General features: G+C 34.6%; 1 pseudogene; it reads left to right on the forward strand.

Moving 5' to 3' along the window:
- The first annotated feature begins 92 nt into the window (after positions 1-92).
- On the forward strand, positions 93-3,909 carry LOC113276034 (annotated as a pseudogene).
- The last annotated feature ends 7,820 nt before the right edge of the window (positions 3,910-11,729 follow it).

Genomic DNA, 11,729 nt, shown 5'->3' on the forward strand with positions numbered 1-11,729 from the left:
TTGCTAGTTAAATAATTTAGGGATCCCCACCATTAAGTGATGAAATGACGCAAGGCAATAAGGTATCAAATCTTTTATGATGTTCTATATATGATGAGAGGCTCATGAAGGAGAAGCATAAGAAGCACTACAATATAATCTTGGGTTTTATTCAAGAACACGTCAATGGAGGAAGAGAAAGCTGCGATATCTAATGAAACTGAGATCAGACATAGAGGAATCAAAGCCATGCCCTTCATAATAGGTATGTAACTCGATAGAGATATATAGCTAGTACATAGGTACGCCTCTAAATCGAACGGCTGCGGAATACTCTCGCTGCAACAATATATCAATACAAGAAACCATGTAATTATGCATGTTCGTTTCAAAAGTTGAAAAGAAGTTGTACTTATGGCCTTGTCCTTATGATGCATGCACTTACCGCTAGATATTTTATGCTATACTAGCCTTGTTGGGCAATAAAACACAATTACGGAAGATCTTATGCACAAATAACAATATGAAGTTTCTGTTCTTATCTTATAACTACTGCATGCCATTGTTTCAGAAAAGAAAGAAGTACGAGTACTTTAAAGTTCATTTTCTACCTATGATTATCGTCAATGTAAAATGCAGGGAATGAAATGTTTGAGAAACTCGGGAACTTGGGGAACATCATCCAACCTTGTAGTCTATTTCACCACAGTCTTCAACATCAAGCATGTTAGTGCTGCCATACTTATGAAGGTCTTCAACGGAACCACCTTCATCTCACCATTGATAGGAGGTTTCTTGGCCGATGCTTACTTCGGACGCTTCAAGACACTCGGGTTTGCGTCAATAGCTTCTCTTATGGTACGAAGCTTTAAGATATTATTATCAATATTCCATTCTGTGCTCTAAGTAAATATGTACTACACTAGAATCTCTGTAAATTAATACTCGCTAAAATAATAATCTCACTAAAATAATAAAATTTCTTAGTCCTTTTCGGACCTGTAATGCTAAAATAATAATTTAGATAATATAATAATTTAATACTTTTTAACGATCTCCCTTAAATATTTATAGGTCTCAAATGTTATATAAACTAATAATTACTAATAAAAAAAATTGAATTTCTTTTTTATACATATCAAACTTTAGGAAAATATGAATTAATAGTTGCTTGTTTTCCTTTGAAGTTAAAATCTAATTGTGTTTCATCCCTAATAGTTTGCAATGCACTGATAAGATCCGGAGTTGCATTATTATATTGCAATAAAAAACGTTGTAGTCAATAGTAAAATAGTTAAAATTCCAAATCGTTCAAATTAAATGAATCAAATTCAATTATTGACATTATCAATAGGAAATATTTTCTTAATTAATACATTATTAATTTATTTTTAAAATAATAAATTATTAATTTATTGATAATTTAATATCTCTTTAAATTAATTAAATTTAGTGGTCCCAATGCTAATAAATTAGAGGTTTAAATGTATTTCATATTTTTCTGATTCACCTTTTCTCCTGAAGGGAATTTTTCTGGTGATGTTGACAGCGACCATCTCCAAATTACATCCTCCCACTTGCGGAACGAAAGAAAGCTTATGTGTACAACCTACTGCATCACAATGGGCTTTCCTGTTGGTCGCGCTACTTCTATTAGTCATTGGTTCGGGTGGGATTAGGCCATGTAACATGGCCTTTGGAGCTGATCAGTTCAATCCCAAAACAGATTCTGGCAAGAAAAGTATTGACAGCTTCATGAATTGGTATTATTGTGTCATCTCCATTTGCTTTATATTGTCTTTGACATTCATCGTGTACGTGCAATCTAACTTAAGCTGGGCTCTGGGACTAGCTATTCCCCCTGTTTAATGTTCATTGCATGCTTACTCTTCTTCATGGGATCGAGAATATATGTTAAAGTAAAACCTGAGGGGAGTCCTATCACAAGCATAATTCAAGTTCTGGTGGCTGCAGCAAAGAAATGCAGTTTAAAGCAACCAGAGGATCCAGAAACCTCTCTTTTCAAACATTTTACAAAGAGTTCAACCAACTCCGAACTTCATTACACCAATCAGTTTTGGTAAGAAGCCTATGCCAAGTTCATCTATTGAGAAGTGTGTGTGTGTGCTTGTTTCAGCTATTTTTTTTTTTTGATCGATCAAAGAGAATAGATTAAAATGCACACAAGCTGTGTGTCTGCGAATACAACTGACAATGAGCTAAAGCCCACAAAAACAACGAAAAAACTGAAGCTAAGATATTTCTAAGAATACAAAGAGTGTCAACAGAAGAAGACACGGCTTGTAGGACAAGAATCAAAGAGCAACTTGCTAACTGCAATGAGGACCGCTGCCTATTGTCAGTTAGCAGACTCGTCAAGATCGTCTATAACTAAACCATCATGATTTTTTGCGAGATCGTTAAACATTTTTTCACGATTAGTCTTCGGAGGTGGAAATTCCAAACCCCATGAAGACCAAAACTCCAAGAGTTTATTTGCCGAGACTTCCATAGGAGCTTTAGACTTGGGAAGTTTTTTCTTTTTTAAACGAGGAGTACCATCAGGGAGCATACCTGTACCTTTGGGTTTGATACTCAATTTCATTCCGATTCCTATAATTGGCTTGGACGATGACGACCTTGCGATGCTTACCCCTGAATCTTCCAAAACCAAGTCGGAAGAGGCTACCTCCCCTTCTTCTTCTTCTTCTTCTTCTTCTTCGAGACCATGAAACCTGTTATGGGATTCAAAACCAGGAGGAATGGTGGGATCAGTAGCACCTTCCACAACGGGTTGAACTGTAGGAGTCTGTACGTGATTTTATTTTTTATTTTTGCCGGCGCCTTTCTTTCTATTATAAGAGAACAACTCACCGAGAACCTTTTCTTGTTCAACAACCCTCTCACAGATGAGGTGCTTGTTTCAGCTAATTGTTTTGTTTTCTAGATGCATTCATTTCATATAATGGGCAACAAAGTGTAACCACACTGCCCCGATGTCATATTTGTTTTTCCATGGTATCAGCTTTATCAACAAGGCTGCGATATTAACAAATGAGGATCAGATCAACGAAGATGGATCACCTGCTAATCCATGGCGACTTTGTACGATGCAAAAAGTGGAAGAGGTAAAATGTCTTGTTAGAGTACTTCTTATTTGGGTTTCATCTGCAATTTTACATATCGCGACAACCCAACAACAGACGTATGTGGTCTACCAAGCTCTTCAGTCAGATAGGCGCCTAGGCAATAACAACTTCAAGATTCTTGGTGCATCTTACACGGCAGTCTCCTGGCTAACCATTGTTGTCTGGATCCCTATTTATGATCGACTTATTGTACCATCCCTGAGAAAATTCGGTGGTATCACACTTCTCCAGAGGATAGGAATTGGAACATTCCTATCTGCACTATTTATGTTGGTCTCTGCATTAGCCGAAGAAAGGCGAAGAAACTTAGATCAAACCCATCCTACTCTAGGTTATGCCAAAGGTGGTGGTGCTGTTTCATCTATGCCAGGGCTTTGGTTGATCCCTCAACTTATTTTAAGTGGCCTTGCCGAAGCATTTGGCCTCATTAGTCAAGTTGAGTTCTATTACAAACAATTTCCAGAGAACATGAGAAGCATTGGAGTATCTGTATACTACCTTGCCATTGGGGTAGGGAGTTATGCAAGTGGTTTTCTGGTCTCTGTGGTACATCAAACAACTGAAGGCGCTGCGACTGGGAATTGGTTGGCTGAGGATCTAAATAAAGGGAGACTGGATTACTTTTATTACACCATTAGTCTGATTGAGATTGTGAATTTTGTGTATTTTTTAGTTTGTGCCAAGTGGTACAGGTATAAGGCTATGGTTCAAACCCTTGAATCCAACCATCCATGATTTGGAATTTATTCAAATAAAATTTTATAACTTTGTTTCAATGGCAGAGACATCGTGCATAATGTTTTTTTGTTTTTTTGTTGCCGAGAAACACACCATAATCTTTTTCTTTTTTTTTTCACAAGGTCAGTTTTTTCAAAAACATTAAATAAGATGCTAGCTTTTTGAAATTTTTGAGTTAACTAAGTCGACATTTGCTGAAGTTTTTTAATCCTTGCTTCCTTTGCGATGAATTCTGCTGCAGAATTATACTTCCTTGCAATAAAGTTGACTCGAGCTTGAGGGAGATCCTTCAAAATCGTCTTAACTTCCTGCATAGAGTTTTCTGTTGTCCAAGAGATATTCGCGCTAACCTTATTAATTGAGTCCGCCAGAATTTTACAGTCGGTGACTATTGAGACACTAGATAAGATATTTTCCTTTAGCCATGAAACCTCTTTTAGCAAATATTTTGTGTCTGCGCGTAGGGCTGAGGCAGCCCACTCTGTTCCCGCTGATAAGTGCATGAATGCCTCATGGTCCACTGAGTACAGGATAAAAGCATATCCCATCGACAAATCCTCCTTTTTGAAAGAGGTATCTACGAAGACTATCCAGCCTGTGTTTAGCTTTGACCATGTTTTACTCGAGAAATTGGTCTTCTGAGTAGATGAAATCTTAAGAGGAAGTGGTGGAGGGGTAGTTTCTAGGAAGCTATTAATTTAATCAATTAAAGTCTTCGGCACTGGTTTGATTTTCTCAAAAACACACCTTAAATTAACCAAGAAGGGAAATACAAACATCCTATATGGGTTCCTTTCTTATCAAAAAATGAGGAAAAGAGAGACCCAATTATCCTTAATACAATACTTTCTAGCCCGACGTGCAAGCCGGTCAGCTAATATTTTTTTTTATCGCTTAAAAAAAAACATTATAATTAGTACTTTTCAAAAGCAAAACCCTGCAGTCTTCCAACAGATCACTACATCTCCATTCTATATTTACACTGTCTCCATTAACAAAATCCACTAGTTGGAGACAATCACTCACAAACGATACTTTAGACAGATTCATCTCCTTCGCCCAGGAGATAGCTAGAAAAAGCGCAGTCGCCTCAGCACCAACTGCTTCTGAAATCAGTCCAAAGTCCAAGCGAAACCGAACTATTCTTATTGCATTATCACAAAGAATCATACCCAACCACATGTGGAAACTCTTAAAGGATCCATCTAAAAACATGGTATACTCCACGACATTTACTAAAGTTTTAACCTCTCTATTAACTTCCTTAGCAGTCAAAGAAGGGGCAACGTAAGTATTTTTTTTAGCATCTAAAATAATTTTATCCATATTAATAGAGATTTTTTTGAATATCACATCACATCTTGTCTTCCAAATAAACCACGTAATAATACCCCCAATACTTGGTTAATTCACAGCAAAAGGAGACAGCCCCAAGTGACTATCAAACCCGCTGAGAAAGAAATCTTCAATCCAGGAAAAATCAGATTGAACCAGATCTTGAAGAGACATACCAAACCACACATGAGAAGCAATAGGACAATGAAAGAATACATGTATCAGATACTCCATATCATTGTTGCACAAAGGACAAGTATCATCAATTGAAGGATTATAACTTTTAAGCATAGTATTGACATGAAGCATTTGCGCAAAAATCTTCCACATGAAAAACTTAATTTTAGGAAGACAATCTAAAGAACAAACTTTCTTCCAAAAAGAGACATCTTCAACCGAAAAACTATCATTCATATACACCTTATAAGGTGATTTAATAGTAAACTTACCATTACTCGTATGATCCCACATAACTTTATCTTTAAGCTGTAGATTAAACCTAACAATTCTAATCTTGATAACATCATTCGGAGAGAATAAAGAATTTAAAAGGTTAATATTCCAGCAATGATTTTGCACATCAATAAGCTCACTAACAAAAGTATAATCATGAAAATCAGGGTTAATAGACAGAGGCGGATACGAAGTACCAGGTAACCAGATTGAAGACCAAATTCTAGTAGAATTACCATCATTTATTTTCCTGACTATATTAGAATTGAAAAAAAAAAACTATTGACAATACCCTTCCATATCCAAGAAAAATTACCAATTAATATTCGTGCATAATGTATACTCCCTCCGTTTTTGCAAAAGAAATACAATATAACTTCTTTAAAAATATTTTTCGATAATATTATATTCTCGTTAAAAGAATATTAAAATAATAAACTCGATAAAATTATAAAATAATATATTTTAGAAGTTTTCCTTAAGCATTAATATGTCTCGAATAATATATAAAATAGTAACGCTACCTAAAAATGAAAATAAATTTATAAATATAAAATTCTCTCAAAATATGGTTCAATATTAGTTTGTGTTCACAGGCTAAAGCATTAACTTTTTAATTAATATGATTCAATATATGAATCATAGCATCACTACTGATTTTCCGAATCCGATAAATAGTATCCTGATTGTGTTCACAGTCTAAAGCATTAACCTTTCGATTAATATTGCGACCATACTCCATATTATTGATTCCAAGTTCAATCGGCTTCTTTTGATTACGGATAACAGTTCTTAGTAGTGCTGCCGGTTTGTGATGGGTTTCAAAGGTACTGGGGAGAACTTATCGAAGACTGAAGATAACAATCTTAGAATCCAAACTATTTTGGACAAGAAGATTTGTGACTCGTGCATGAGATGACGATTCATCTTGGCTTCAGCTATCTTTATAAATATTCTCACATCTAGATTTCTTGACACAATCATCAAGATCTAAGATTTGATCATAAACATTCCCACTCAAAGCTTTTAGGATTTTAGCTTGGGATCTGGTTTGAGGATGCATCTTTACTATGAGTCTTTAATCGAAACTGACAAACACATAAACTAATTTTCTAAAATGATATAGAGAATATAAAATCCGATCACATACCAAACACAGATACCAGTCTTAAAATAATCCTAACCAGATCCTAAGATAATTTTCTTTTCTTATGTGTATATTTTATTTCCTTCCACACCAAATGTTAGAGCATTGCTCGATTGAACCCACCAAGCGTTGGTATGTCAAGGTTGGTTGTCGTCTTTTGTTATCAAAACTTAAAAGTCGTTTGATTAGATTACTAGAGTAACTTCGTTAGGTTAGACTAGGAAGTATATAAATGTTAAGACATACAAGTATTACTCTGAGTATCTGAAGATTCCGAAGACATATCGACATCAATGATAACATCATCCTTCCATTTGAGGTTAGTAATGCATGAAACTTGACTTGTTTTCATTTCTATATCGTAAGCTTTCAAGTCGTGTCTGATTGAAAACATAGCATGCAAAGTTATATATATGAAACTCTAGCATAATAGACTTGATCATCATATTGTTATCAGAGTGTCAAGGAATATGCGGAGTTATATATCAATAATGATAAGTGTTTTATATTGGTATATTGGTTTACGAAGTATAATGTTTATCTTTTGAACTTTGTAATTGCGACATCGACATAATCTTTGTAACTTGTTACTAGATTGTGTAGTGAACATGGGTTTGATTTCATACCTAGAAAACTATGTTTAATTACATGAGTTTAAGGAAGTAGACGTATGAACCTGTTTCGTAGTCGAAAGGAAATCAAAAGGATTGAAGGTCCAGTATTTATTGAAGATCATAAGGTTGGATCGATCCTAACATATATATAGGGAATCAAGGTAGAACTGATCCTAGATTATGTTGGGAGTGAAGGTAGAACAGATCCCTACCTATATTGGGAGTCAAGGTAGAACCGATCCTAATTTGTTGTAGGTATCATGGTAAAACCGATCCCAATAGGAAATAACCGATTTCTATAAGTCATCTACACTTTAGGCTTTGTGTGAGGGTTTACAAAATATGAAAGTTCAAGATGTCGATATAGTGAGTAATTTGAACATGTGCTGAAATCTTATTTTTTAATTGTTCAAAAATATTTCTTGATACTCAAGGTGAGATCCCAAACCGAAATTGTAGAGAAGCTTATTAAGATTTTCAAAATTAATATGTTTTGTTTTACTAGCTACCAAGACATAACTCGGGAAATATATATTAGTTAAGTGCTAGTTAATATTGAGTTTTCCATGAAGATTTACGTTATACAGTTGGATATTGGTTCGAATTTATAAAACTGAATTTAGGTGCTTTATTGCATATCTTAATAATATCTTCGTTTATGAAAATTCCTTGGTGTCCAAACTACCTTGGTCTAAAAATAGTAAACCTTTTTCTTCTTATAAACTTATCCTGAGCCAGGCAAACTTCATCCTTGTTGTTTCTGATGTGGGCGACTAATAGTATTCTCGTAATACTATCTTGGAGAGGAGAGTAACCTAATTAAACGAAATTTATTACTTCCGCTAGTTTAAAGACTTCTTTGAGATCAAGAAGCGTCTATTGGTGCCGTTAGTGGGAAACTAGAATTACATTGATATTTTAGTTTTCGATTATTGATTTGATTGACTAACGGTGGTTATCTCTTGATTTGCACCTAGTTTGATTATTCTTGAGATCCTTCTCTTATGACATAAGTGTTAGAGCATTTCTCGGTCCAACTCGTAAGCATTGCTATCTCAAGCTTGTTTGTCAAGTTTACATGAGGTTATTCAATTGGGATTAGTAGAGACATTCAGAGACTTTTTATGCAAGAGATTTTGGGTGACTCTCCGTGAGTTTAGAGATTTTGAGAGACTCTCTGAATGATTTTCAAGGAATTATGGTGATTCATTGAGATAATAAAACATACATATATGAATTTCAGCTTACACACATGAGACAAACAATATATTTATTTATTTTATAAAATGAATATATGAATATTTTAATGAAAATGTATTAGTATATGCATGGCTAATTGAAATTGTAACCATTTTTCCAATAAAATCAAAGCAAGACGAAAAGAAGGGATTTGAATCTCTAGTAAACTTATTGGGTTTTTTAAGACAACTATTTTTTTTTCTTCATTTTTTATGAATATAAATGTAGCTTGTTTGGTTGTTGTTTTTAATATTTTGATATTTAATCCTTAAAGAAAAGAGAAAGAAAAAAGTCTCTCCAATTATCACCTACTTTGGAGAGACTTTTCTTTTAGCCATTTATGGTATGTTTTGTAATAAAAGTCTCTACAAGTTTCTCAAAACCATAAATCATTGATTTCAAATTCTGAATCCAATAACAAAGAATTATGAATACTTTTAGAAAGTCACGATCCAATATCAGAGATTGTTTGAGATTTTTAAGAACTCTTTATTGACTAGCAAGAGATTTTAGAAGTCTCTAAAATTCTTTCAACATCTCCACAAATATTAATTGACTAACCCACTGTTAGTTGATCAAAACTATATCTTGATTTCTAGTCTATTTATAGCTACGTCTCGGATTAGGATAGAAGTGTGTAGTTGAGCATTATACTTCACAGCGTTCACCAATTGTAGAAGAAGATCTACTGAATATCTTGGAGGAACTTAGATGACAAAAGGTATGTGGAGACTAAACCTTATCTATCACTCAGAAGTCCATTCAATTCTATCTACCAATGAGACTTAGTCGTATAGCTATATAGACCTTATGTTATACACATTTGAATTTTCGATTCGAGTTTATCTCGTTTATATAATTCTTGAAATATGAGTATAAAGCTTAGAATGCTTCATCATCTACTTGATAACTTTATTTGAAAACAATTCAGTTGTTACCTTGAACATCTTACATGATCTTATTTGATGTTAACTTGGCATGTTTCGTATTTATCAAATAATTATTTGAAAATTACTTGAAGCAAGTAGTATGTGTAAGATTACCATTGTCGTCTTCTAAGGATGTTTCAAATCGATTAACGAGTGTCTTAGAACTACTACAAATGTCTGGATACAACACGGTATGCGTACCCAGTATGCGAACTGTGAAGTACTAGTTCGGGTCCGGAACTCTTATTTGCGAACGAGTTTATCTGTGATGGGTCCGGAACTGTGGTTCGCGAACGGAAAAACTAGGCAAGGTCCGGAATGATAGTTTGCGAACTCGGTGGTTAGGTTCTAAAATCGGTAAGTCTGACAACTTGTTCACATACTTTGTATGCTAACTATTGTCCACTCATGAACCTAGGTTCGTTTGCGAACTTTGTTTGTAAACTGGAGTCCCTGGATTCTTAATGCTTTAAGGTATGCGAACTCAGTTTGCAAACCGTGGCATTATATTCATGAATTGGTTATTGTATAAGTACTTTGTACACTGAAAAACCAAGCCGAATATGTTTCAAATGCTTCATGAATATTTCTATGAGATAGTGAACATTTGAACAACTCTCTTAAAACACATTTAGATATATTTGATTTATCTATCATGATTGGTTGATTATCAGATTGAGTCTATAAGTGTTAGATGAATATAACTAAGCTAAAAGTGTTCATATGTCTAACTTTGGTTAATTTTTATTGATCCAAATCACTATACACGTTTAGGTACGGTTCATCCATATATGAATATAAGTATATTTCATTTGTGTGTATCAAGCTAAACCATCTAACGGTGGAGATTGATTCCTTATTTTCTAAGCAAACTTAGCTTGAATCTTAGGTCAGGAGTTCATCTAACCGTGAATATTAATTCCTTGTTAATAAGATATCTTAGCTTTGCTTTATCTTAAGACGAGAATAACAAATAGAATAGACTTATATGTGGGAGACAGATTTGTTTATAAGTGTTCGACTTTGGGTCGTAGCAACTTCTAGGCTGTAAAGGACGTCAGTTAGGGGAATCAAGTGCGCAGAGTCTTGGAATATTCAAAAGGCGTAAGGAACGCGACAGTACCTGAATCGGTGTGAGACTTGGTTAGGTCTCAACTACATTCCAGTCTGAAGTTAACTTTTAGTAGGCTAGAGTCTGTAGCGTCTTAATACAGTATGGTGTTCAAGTCTGGACTAGGTCCCGGGATTTTTCTGCATTTGCGGTTTCTTCGTTAACAAATTTTCTGGTGTCTGTGTTATTTCTTTTCCTCATTATATTTTATTTATATAATTTAAATATCATAAATTGTGTGTTGTTCAATCACAATTTTGTTGGATAGAACTTGATAGACACTCGGACATTGATCTTTTGTACCATCCGAGTTATTCTCATAACAATCAGGTTCACGAATTCCTATCTGTTTGATTTACTGATTGTCTTGAGAAAGAGATAAAGCTCTTTGATATCTTTCTTGATTGAGTTTCATTAAGTTGATACTCTCAGAATTATATTGGAGTTTAGTTCATACAGATTGTCGAACGAAATAGTTGGGTGTGGTTGTTGTACCTCTGCATTTTGAATTGGTATCAGAGCAGGAAAACACGCTAAGACCTCGTAAGTTTGTGTTTGTAGCAATCTGACTATATAGACAGAAGTGTTAGCTCTATAAACGTACCGCCAGTCTTCGATGGCTCGAATTACTTATGGTGGAAAATTACTATGTGTGCCTTTATACAAGCGCTTGATTTTCAATCATGGGTTCGTGTTTTAAATGGCTACGATCCTCCAACGGTTCTAGAGAATGGTATTGCAAAGGACATATGAAGATATAGTGAATCCGAGATTAGTGCTGCAAAGCAAAACTCGGACGGGTTAAAAGTTATTATCCATGCCATTACCCCAGATCTTCAGGACCATGTGACTATGTGCACTAAGTCTAAAGATGCTTGGGATATCTTAGCAACTTTATTTGAAGGGAATACCTCTGAGAAAGAAGCTAGGCTTCAAAACCTAAATTCTGATTGGAAAAACCTTTGTATGGCTGATGAAGATTCATTTGATGAGTTTAATCACAAAGTGTCTGAAATTGTTAATGCATCCTTTGCA

This window comes from Papaver somniferum, chromosome 4 (assembly GCF_003573695.1).
Source record: "Papaver somniferum cultivar HN1 chromosome 4, ASM357369v1, whole genome shotgun sequence".
Classification (NCBI taxonomy): domain Eukaryota; kingdom Viridiplantae; phylum Streptophyta; class Magnoliopsida; order Ranunculales; family Papaveraceae; genus Papaver; species Papaver somniferum.